This window comes from Periplaneta americana, unplaced genomic scaffold (genome assembly GCF_040183065.1).
Source record: "Periplaneta americana isolate PAMFEO1 unplaced genomic scaffold, P.americana_PAMFEO1_priV1 scaffold_38, whole genome shotgun sequence".
In the NCBI taxonomy this organism is placed as follows: Eukaryota; Metazoa; Arthropoda; class Insecta; order Blattodea; family Blattidae; genus Periplaneta; species Periplaneta americana.
Window position 1 is genome coordinate 32,687 of NW_027185519.1, and position 11,099 is coordinate 43,785.

The 11,099-nt window shown below is 40.8% G+C and overlaps 1 non-coding gene across 1 annotated transcript; it reads left to right on the forward strand.

Moving 5' to 3' along the window:
* Nucleotides 1–10,980: 10,980 nt before the first annotated feature.
* LOC138694107 (5S ribosomal RNA) lies at nt 10,981–11,099 on the forward strand. Its single transcript, XR_011330785.1, has one exon. It is a non-coding gene; the product is annotated as a 5S ribosomal RNA (ribosomal RNA).

Genomic DNA, 11,099 nt, shown 5'->3' on the forward strand with positions numbered 1-11,099 from the left:
TTATCAGCTGTTGTTGTTGTTGTCGTTGTTGTATTGTAAGTTCTCACTTATTGTTAGCTAGCCGTACCCGTTCGCTCCGCTCCACCTGTTAGAAATAAATATAAAGTAATTACATAATTAAAATAGGACGACTGATCCATGGAACAACTTTTACAACAGCGCAAGATAATCTGCTTCGCATATTACCCAATTTTTTTTTAGCACTGCATTTATTGCATATATATTTTATGTATTTTAACACGATTCAATTGAGCATAGTTAAAATATGAATTATTAAAATAATGGATTGCCAAGCTAAAGTACTATTACTGCATACTAAATCAATACACTCTCGTTGTTCGTTAATTCTCTGAGATTAAAATGCGTGTACATAAATATTATTTTAAGAAATACAGAAAACGAATGTACAAAATAGCCTATCAAATTTTCTGTGCATAAGAAGCTATTTTAATCTTACCTGTCCTCGATTTACTCAGACGTTACTGTAATAACATTATAGCATTATGTCCATCTAGAGAAACTACAGTTTCCAATGGTGAAATAATAACTAATTATACAAATCAGTTAATTTACGAGCTTGTGATATTACTTCATACAAACACAGAAACATTCCCTGTAGGCTATGTTTAATAGCTTTCGATTGTTTGTTGATGTCCAAGGCCCCTGTTTCGATTGTTGTTGTCCAAGGCCCCTTATAGACGAAGTCATTTGTTCTTAATTCATTGCACCGTCTTAGATAGCGTTATTTTAATTTTAAAACTCATTTATCTCATTAAATATCAGTCCTATCAAAATGTTGTAAAAAAATAAAACTTAACGGAAATCATTTTTAAAGGAACATCTGTTATGTAACATTTTTTCTCAAATATCAATAATAAGCGAGATATTTCGATTTATTTAATTAAGGCCCCCTTATAACCCCCCTTTTAAATAAAGTATTTCGAATGCCATATAGCCTAAAATCTAAGTTACAACAAACTTAATTTATATTCCAGTTTTCATATAAATCGGTTCAGCCATTATCGCGTGAAAAGGTAACAAACATACAGACAGACATACAAACAAAATTTTCAAAAATGCGATTTTCGGTTTCAGGGTGGTTAATTATATATGTTAGGACCAATTACTTTTGGAAAATCGAAACTTACCAGAAAAATTTCGGCTACAGATTTATTATTAGTATAGATAGTACGAGATACGACCGCAATTTTGTACGACTAGTGTAATGAAGGAATGCAAAAAATTATTTTGGAACTTTGCAATGTTAGTCTATCATTAAAATAAAATTAAATCTTAATTCGTCCCTTTTGCAGGAGTCTTCTTCATCCAGTATGTTGTTGGCTGATATGGAGGAGGAGGGGGGGGGGGACATGCTCTAAAGGGATAAAATTTGCTTAGCAAATCGATATGGTGACTAACGCTTGCAATGCGTCATAGCTATAATTGTACTGCGCGGTAATTTCAGAGTAATAAGAGTTCAGTTCAGGGATCTGCTAATTTCTTCATATTGTGTTCGGCAATGGAATAGTACCGCAGTAGCATTAAGAGGTTTTTATAATTTGAACTGATATGTGCAGGTATATTGACCCCCCCCCTCCCACCGCTGGCCGACGCGGACTGCAATGACAACAGTAAGCCACACGTCATACGTAAGCCTTTCTTCTTCTTCTTCTTCTTTGCTCGCCTGGCAAATACAGTCTTGGATTTCACATATTCAATTTTTCACAGTCCCAACTCCCTTGCATGGACGTGTTTTCACGTACCTTTAAAGTTTCTCCTCTCATTCATTCAGTCTATTCGCAAGCCTGAGGGTTTTCCGTGGTTTTCCCTAAGGAGCTAAGACAAATGTAGGGATGAGCCCAGAAAGAAAAGGGCATTCACTTCCTTAGACCCTGGTAACTGCTCTTTCTAGAGGAAGGAGGAGGAGAAAGAAACCCCCCCACCCCCACCGACGTGGACTGCAATGACAACAGTAAGCAACACGTTATATGTAAAGCCTTTATTATTATTATTATTATTATTATTATTATTATTATTATTATTATTATTATTATTATTTACAATGGGACTAAAGGTGGTGTAGATACACTATGTCAAATGTGCCACAATCTTTCCTGCAATAGAAAGACGAGGCGCTGGCCACTAGCAATATTTTACAACATGCTAAATATTGCAAGTATAAATTCATGGATAATTTATAGTTAGAAGAACTCAGAAAACAATATCAAGAAAACAATTCATTTTCCAATTGTGTGAAGAGCTGACAAAACCGTGGATGCAGCACCGCTTTGCACGTCCTACTTTACACCGATCTCTGCGGGCAACAATTGAAGAACATCTGAACATTGCTGTGCAACAACAATGCCAGGTAATGCAGCCAGATGGTGAACGTACTGTTTGCTATAAATGTCCTGCAAAGAAGAGGAGAATGATGACAACATTTTGTGGACTTTGCAAAAAGGGGTTCTGCAGAGAACATCGCGCTGTTGTTTGCACTAATTGTAAATAGGACAATAACATGAACGTAAAGACTTTATGACAAACTTAAAATTAAATGAACACTAATGGCTACGAAATGTGTAAAAGTTGTTAAATGTGTGATATTGAGTTGATTTCAGTTAATTAAAATGTGAGTAGTAAAAATTACGAATGCTTACCTTTAACATGAGTACAGTGATGATTACCTGTCTAGGGTTAAGTAGTCGCGTGGTGAGTTTAGGAATTCCCAGACCACCTCTAAGATTGTTTAAAATAAAGGTATTGTAATCGTACGTTTCTGTCTTTTGTCAATAGTAACGTTGACCTTTCTTTTTCGAGAAAACAAAATCTGTTGTACAGTTAAAGGTACTGAAATAGTAAGAAATTTTCTGAAATCCCCACGCGTTTGCAAGTGTAAGTCTCTGTTGTAACCTGTTGATTTACGAGAGACTGTGTGTGCTTTCGTACAGTGTTTCTAAAATGTGCAGTAACGAGTCAGAAATCATTGGAATGTAGTGTAGGTGTGTTTGTTATAACCGGGAATCAATCCGCAGTACTTGACCAATCAACTACGGGAAATATCAGAAAAATTGGCAGGAGTTAGCAAGAAAAACAAAGGTAAAATATCACGTGAACGAGCACCGATACCGAGCACTATGTACAATATACCCTAGAGAAAAAGACAAGAAAACAAAAGTCAACCGCTGCAAGTGTTACGAAGTGGTGTGTGAAACATATAATGAAGAATGTCTGCGGGAAGCGCATCTAGTGAGATAAAGGGTGAAATGGAGGATTCTGCTAAAAATAAAGAAAGGAAGAAAAATGTTTACAGTTAATACAAGTATTGTTTTCTCTTGTGGGTTTATGTTTAGTATAATAGATGTGTGTGTGTGTGTGTGTGTGTGTGTGTGTGTGTGTGTGTGTGTGTGAAAAAAGTGAAAAAAATAACAGGTCTGTAATAATAATAGTTAATAATTCTGTAGTTCACTGCAAAAACTGTATAGCCATAAAAGGACAGATGATAATAACGTTGTTATCTTATTCTTGCTGCTGTGTAAGCCTAAGTTTCCACGTGAGGGATAGAAGAGACATGACAACATATAGCATTACAATTTGTTTAATGTGTATAAATTTCTTTAATACTGATTTTTCTCAGAACAAGCTGTGTGAGGGTTAAAGAGTTCTTGCACTGAAGCTCAGAATTATTTATTATTATTATTATTATTATTATTATTATTATTATTATTATTATTATTATTATTATTATTATTATTGTGTGAAGAGTTGTATCGGAAGTGCTTTATAGACTAAATTAATAATTTCTATCTTAACTGAAATATTTACATTATATTTCACACAGTATAGTTACAGGTAGCATAAATTCAGATAATGGTTTTTATATGGGAATCTACTTCTTGTGTTTAGAGGCTACATTTATACAGAGTTAATAATTTCTCCCCTATGTAACATATTTCCATGAAATTTTATACGCATCTATGCAAAAACGAATTATGCTCGTGTAATTAGGGAATTAGGGAAAAATTAGTTTTTCTGATAATTTTTAATGTTTTAATAGAAATTATGCTCCTAAAAGATGACTAGCCTGCCATATTTTTCGCAGTTGGTAACAAAATGCTAGATTCATGGATATACTCCATAATTTAGTTGTTCATTATATGTTCAAGAAGTGTTGAATTTTTCTTGGAGAAATTAAGCTCCTTCATCCAGACTCTGAAAAGTGGCTGCTGTCGAATTCGTAAAGCGCCACCAAGAGATGAATATAACATCTAAGTTTGCAGGATGTAGCAGCTAAATTTTAAGCCGTATAGAGTTTAATATTTGATTAATGTGTGGGTAGAAGAATTGAAAGTTAACTCAGGTTTACTTGTAATGCACAGCCTGTTAAATATGTCGTAAAAAAAAAAAAAAAAAAAAAAACTAGTTGCACAAATCTCAGTAAACGTGCCAATTAAATGAATGCTAACGTATTATAGATTGCTTTTCGCGTATTAAATGAAAGTACACATCTTGTCCTATGACCTCCATAAGGGAAGGTTTAACAGTATAAAACAGCCACTGACCCCACGAACAAAAATCAACTGAAGAGCGTGACTTTAAAAAAAAAACTCATGTTTTGTCCCACCTCTTACTGATATTGATGTTTTGTATGCTGTTGTGCACAATGCCTAGCTTTTGTTTAAGCCTAGATATTACTTAAACTTCGGTTATGATGAAGTTGATTTTCTTACATAGTTTTGCGTTCTGGACAACTGTGCGCCGGCATCTCTCGGAACATCCGAGATCAGGTCCCTATCCCCTCCACCGCAAAGTCAAATAGCGTCTGTCACTTGATTTTGAATATTAAACAAACATACCATCACGGCATTTCCGTTATGGCATCTGGTGTCATCAATAAGCTACAAATAAAGGAAAGAAAGAAAGAAAGAAAGAAAGAAAGAAAGAAAGAAAGAAAGAAAGTAGCACAGTCACTGTCCTGAACAAGGTACGCAAGTATTATTTTAATTAATGCGTATCGCCTACCAGCCGCCGAAACTATTCGACAGGAGAGTGAATATCCTACACGGTCCTGTAAAAATGTTCTGAATACACTAAATGACGTGTAATTTTTTTTCTATTATTAGGACAATTGAACGTGTCATTGCTCCTGCGGGTTGCTTTGTTTCACACCACAGAGAATTCAGGTTCTCAACCCCCCGGGATTCTAGAGATAAGAGAGCGATGAGGTTAAAGGAGTAGGCGTTTGTTCGTGTTTTTGTTTTTACTTTAGAAAAATTGCGAAACGTGACGCAATAGCGATAAGTTTTATGAACAAGTTTGCTGAATCGACCAATTGAAGGTAATTTATATTTTGCTAAAGAAGAGAGGAGATTAATGAAATCAGTTATTGTAATAATCGTAGTAGATTGAAGGAATTGTTTGTATTCAAACTCCTTTTTGAAATAAGCTGCTCGGATGCTTATCAGGGTGACGGTTATAAATGTTATCGTAATACCCACCCGAGGTCACAAAGGTCACAGTCTTCCGCTTGTCCTTTCCTAAGCAGACCACGTCTGTACTATCGAAAATAATGAGTCACAGTTATAGTTTCGTGAAAGTAAAAAATGTTAGATAGGAGACAAGTAGCTACTCTTATACAATCATAATCACATTTTGTATCCAATATAGTATAAACGAGCTACATGTAAGTACTGTGTAAAGTTTCATTAAAACAATATATTATATATGAGACAAGTCACTAATTTTTGTCAAAACGCATCGTCTATAAAGGGGTAGTTTCTCCTCTTATACAGTAGTGACTATAGTGCGAAGTTTCATGGAAATATGTCACATTTTTAGTCCAGCTAGATTTGCTTTCTGGACCACTTTGAGCCTTGGCGCTTGTGATCGGTCGGACGGAGGATCACTCGTCCCGGCGGCGTTAACCCTTAATTTGGTAAATATATATAATGTGCAATATTATAGAACTGTGAAATTTTTTTTTAATTTTCCTAAGAAACTTTGTTATCCATCGTTCTATTAAAAAATTGTTTATTAACCTATAGGATACATTGCGATATTTGTCAAACAGGCTGTGGGAAAATGCTGATACGGTGAGGAATGGAAAGGGAGAAACCATTTATATTATTGAGGTGACCTTGAACTGAGGGTAGTAGGAACGAGACCTGGAGTACGGTACAACCGGCTCTTCCGAGAAATAACTAGTGGCCCTGAAAAGGGCCTTTTTGCGGGCAGGAGTACCTTTGTTAATTCAAGCCCTCTCGCCGCGGATGCGCCTAGCCAGCTGAATATCCTTGGGCATAATGGTCACGCGCTTGGCGTGGATGGCGCAAAGGTTGGTATCCTCGAAGAGACCGACGAGGTATGCCTCGCTTGCCTCCTGCAAGGCCATTACGGCTGAGCTCTGGAAACGGAGGTCGGTTTTGAAATCCTGAGCGATTTCACGCACCAAGCGCTGGAAAGGCAGCTTGCGGATGAGGAGCTCGGTGCTCTTCTGGTAACGACGGATCTCGCGAAGAGCAACTGTACCAGGGCGGTATCGATGGGGTTTCTTCACGCCTCCAGTAGCCGGTGCGCTCTTCCTAGCGGCCTTCGTTGCCAGCTGCTTTCGTGGAGCCTTGCCTCCCGTGGACTTACGCGCAGTTTGCTTCGTACGTGCCATCGCTTACTCCTTAGTCCTCGCAACCCAAGTTGACGCAATACAGTCGCCCCCGCTGCCCCCAAGAGGGGTATTTATGTCTTCGCCCGTTGAGAAGCCACGCCCCTTCCGTAATGTGATTGGTCCGCGGGTTTTAGTATATAAACCAAAAAATGACCCGCCGTCGAGATCACTTTTAACCTTCGTCACACGAGCAACATGACTGGACGCGGCAAGGGAGGCAAGGGTCTTGGCAAAGGTGGAGCGAAGCGCCACAGGAAGGTTCTCCGAGATAATATTCAGGGCATCACGAAGCCGGCCATTCGTCGTCTCGCCCGACGTGGAGGCGTAAAGCGTATCTCCGGCCTCATCTACGAGGAGACGAGAGGTGTTCTCAAGGTCTTTCTGGAGAACGTAATCCGTGACGCTGTAACATACACCGAGCACGCGAAGCGGAAGACAGTCACGGCCATGGACGTGGTATACGCCTTGAAGAGGCAGGGGAGGACTCTCTACGGGTTCGGCGGTTAGACTGCCTACACACGTCTGCTGCCGAATCCGTCGGCAAAACGGCCCTTTTCAGGGCCATAAAATCCGTCTAAAAAGGGCAGTAGTTGTCGAGATTAATTTAATTCACCTTTACTGTGTGACCACTAGCTCAACAGGCCAGTGCGGAAAACAGAACTTATTTCGTAGGGGCACTTCAGTATCAGCAAAAGACGTTGTAAGAAATGCCTCTCCGTTTTTCAAATGGGTCTGACCCCAACGCTTGGTATATCAAGTGGAAAGACCGGATTCCTCTGTGAAGCCTTGCTCCTCGGATTATGTTACCTGTTACTGTAAACTTCTGTAAGTCAATAATCACTGTCCGAAGAATTGGTGGGTAATATGACAACGCAGGTAGGCAATGCTCACCAGACCGTAACAAGGAACCGAGGGGATTGACACATACTGAACATCACATCACCACGTTTTTGCAATGCCAACTTTTAGGTCATAGGAATCCAGTGTGGTAAACACTGGGGAGAAGAGGTACACATCGCATGTCAGAACACAGGACTTCGTCCTGTCAGACAACTTCCACGTATAGCTTGCGTCATTTCGGTTCGAACGAAACGACAGAGAGAGGGGAAATTCGAACGCAAATTGTCAAAGCCTTCGATTCCTACGAGAAGGTCATGTCATCATCTCAGTATTGGGGTTCCTGCGCGTGCGGCCAATATGTGCACCAACAAACAAACGCATTAGGAACTCTATTATAACGCCGTAAGTTGTTCACCAGTTATCGATTTCTTATTCAAAATTAGTTTCATTCGTAGTATGTAGTAAAGTAAACTAGTATATTCAAACGTATATGTCTAAAACCACGATGGGCACCAAAGAAGGGGACTTGTGATTATTTTCACGATAATCTCCATTACTCTAATATGATAGAAATATATTACATAAATTTCGAAGCCAACTATGTACTTTGGCATCATCATCTAATTTAATTCGTATTGTGTTAAATTATATAATAATAATGAAACCTTTCTATATGCATCAGTATAATGTGTTATCACACAATAGCCTAGTAAATGTACAACGGTTTCAAGTACTTCAGTGCGAACCTGGGACAACGACATCGTTCAGAGCACAAAATTACAGAATGATGATATTAAATCAGCCCACCGGTATAGAGAGAGAGAGAAAGTTGACACGCGTAATGAAATTACATTACGAAGCCGTGAGAGAGGATTAACAATACTGGCTATTTCTGACTTTTGTGAGGTTAGTGGGGCCCTTAAAAGGGCCGTTTTACGGAGAAGGGGCTTAAGCCTTCTTCTCGGTTTTCTTCGGGAGGAGAACCGCCTGGATGTTGGGCAACACACCACCCTGGGCGATGGTGACGCCGGACAGGAGTTTGTTCAGCTCCTCGTCGTTGCGAATGGCGAGCTGTAAGTGACGAGGAATGATCCTAGTCTTCTTGTTGTCACGAGCTGCGTTGCCAGCCAACTCGAGAACTTCGGCCGCCAGGTACTCCATCACCGCGGCCAGGTAGACTGGCGCACCGGCACCAACTCGCTCTGCGTAATTGCCCTTACGCAAAAGACGGTGGATACGGCCTACCGGGAACTGCAACCCAGCACGGCTGGATCGAGACTTTGACTTTCCCTTCACCTTGCCTCCCTTTCCACGACCCGACATGATGCTACTCCTACTTGCAGCTGTTTAACTACAAGAACGACGCCTCGCCCACGGTAACCTTCACTTTTACGCCAACGTCAATAATCGACAGCGGACCAATCGTAAAGTCACAAACGTTTGCGCTGTTTCTATTGGCTCGCACTGGGAAGGCAGTACGGCATTGTCCCTGCGACTTAAATATTTTTCTCCCTCCGGGCTCATCATGAAATCAAAAGCAAAATTTTATTAGCCACGCGATTACTCTATAACATTTCCGGTAAACCCCCACATCGCCCCAGCGCCAAGCCCCGCACAAATTTAATAATCTATACCTCAGTTATTAGACCGGCAATTCTCTACGCTTCGCAGCTGTTCTCCAACGCAACAGCTACGCAAATTGAGAGCCTAGCGTCAACAGAAAGACGCCTACTACGCAAGGCACTCAACGTGCCATATAACACTAATAGACAAATCGTGTATGCTCTAGCCAAAATTAAACCCTTGCATTCTTACATCAAGGATAAGAACATCAAATATGTAAACAAGGCAATGGACAGATCCTTCATCCAGCAACTATTTCAAAATCCACCTCAGTTTCCCAACACCACTGTAAACCAACTCCTATTACCCTATAATGAATTTCTCCATGCCCAAGTCAATCCAATAGAAAACGATCACCAATAATTTCCCTAGTAGCGCTGGACTTAAAACTACCAAAAAGAAAAAAAAAAAATCAGTAACCGGAAAAAAAAAAAAAAAAAATAATTGCAAAACCTTCCCAACCATTCCCACGCGACATGGTGCTGACTACATAACACACTAAAGCACAAGCACACCTAGCCTGAAGAGGGTATTAAGTCCCTGAAGCAGGCGTCACTGGCTCGCCAGTGGCATCACTCATTCGTTCGTTCGTTCGGGCTCATCATCAGACGAGCACCATGCCCCCCAAAGCTTCCGGAAAGGCTGCCAAGAAGGCCGGCAAGGCCCAGAAGAATATTTCGAAGGGCGATAAGAAGAAGAAGCGCAAGAGGAAGGAGAGCTACGCCATTTACATCTACAAGGTTCTGAAACAAGTTCACCCAGACACGGGAATCAGTTCAAAGGCTATGAGCATCATGAACAGCTTCGTTAACGACATCTTCGAGCGCATCGCCGCGGAAGCTTCGCGGCTCGCGCATTACAACAAGCGGTCGACCATCACCAGTCGGGAGATCCAGACAGCCGTCCGTCTCCTGCTACCCGGTGAGCTGGCCAAGCACGCCGTCAGTGAAGGGACCAAGGCCGTCACAAAATACACTAGTTCCAAGTAAGCGGGAGTGCTTGCTAGGGAATCAGCAACCGGCCCTTTTAAGGGCCACAAGTTATTCATAACAGAGTAGATGAATGAAGAACAACAGCGGTTCCCACCGAGTGAAAATTTAAATAATCACCCCGATAACACTTCTAGGATAGATAATACATTATAGGCAGTCCATGGGAGACTTGGATCCACGAGGCAAATTCGTTTCCTTAATAGTTTCGTACGACTTATATGAGAGCGCGGTGTCATTCCTACTCACTTGGCAGCATTAATTGTTGAGGGAAAACAACTTAGAAGGTAACTTGTCGACCGCGGGCATAATCCTTCCGCAGGCCACTACTGAGAATCTGTGGACATACGGGTAATCTATCTTTATTGAAACTCGGGTTCATAACATACGACTGATACTTTATATATCTGTCACGTAATCCATCAAGAGACAAATGTCCCCCCCCCCCTAGTCAGTAGCGAGCTTCAGTCCATTCGTAGTAGCCGCCGGTGCAAGAAGTGAATTGAAGTTTGTGTGAAGTTCCGTAGTATGGCATGAAAATGATGTCGAAAATCCGACTACAGTTCCACAACCATGTGGTTGAAAGGAGGCTCCGCTGTTGAACAACAATCCACCTGTGGCTTAACTTAGAATGCCGACTAGCTGTTTTATTAATCCCGTGTCAATCCAGCAGTGTGTGACGTTGAAACGTAACCAAACTGCCGTTGATAGATAGATTTATCATCTATCCCAATGACATCCAACGAGCTTGGTAATTTAGGTACAGAGTCTAAGCAGGCAGTTTACGTGTGTGTGTGAGCGAGTGCAGGTTTTATCGAGTGCACCCCAATCCCATCGTCCTCAAGTGCCTACAGATTACGCAGTTTCATCGGCAACGGCCATACCATGTTGAAAATACCGGTTCTCGTCCGATCACCGAAGTCAAGCAACATTGGGCGTGGTCAGTACTTGGATGGGTGACCGCTTGGGAACACCACGTGCCGTTGGCG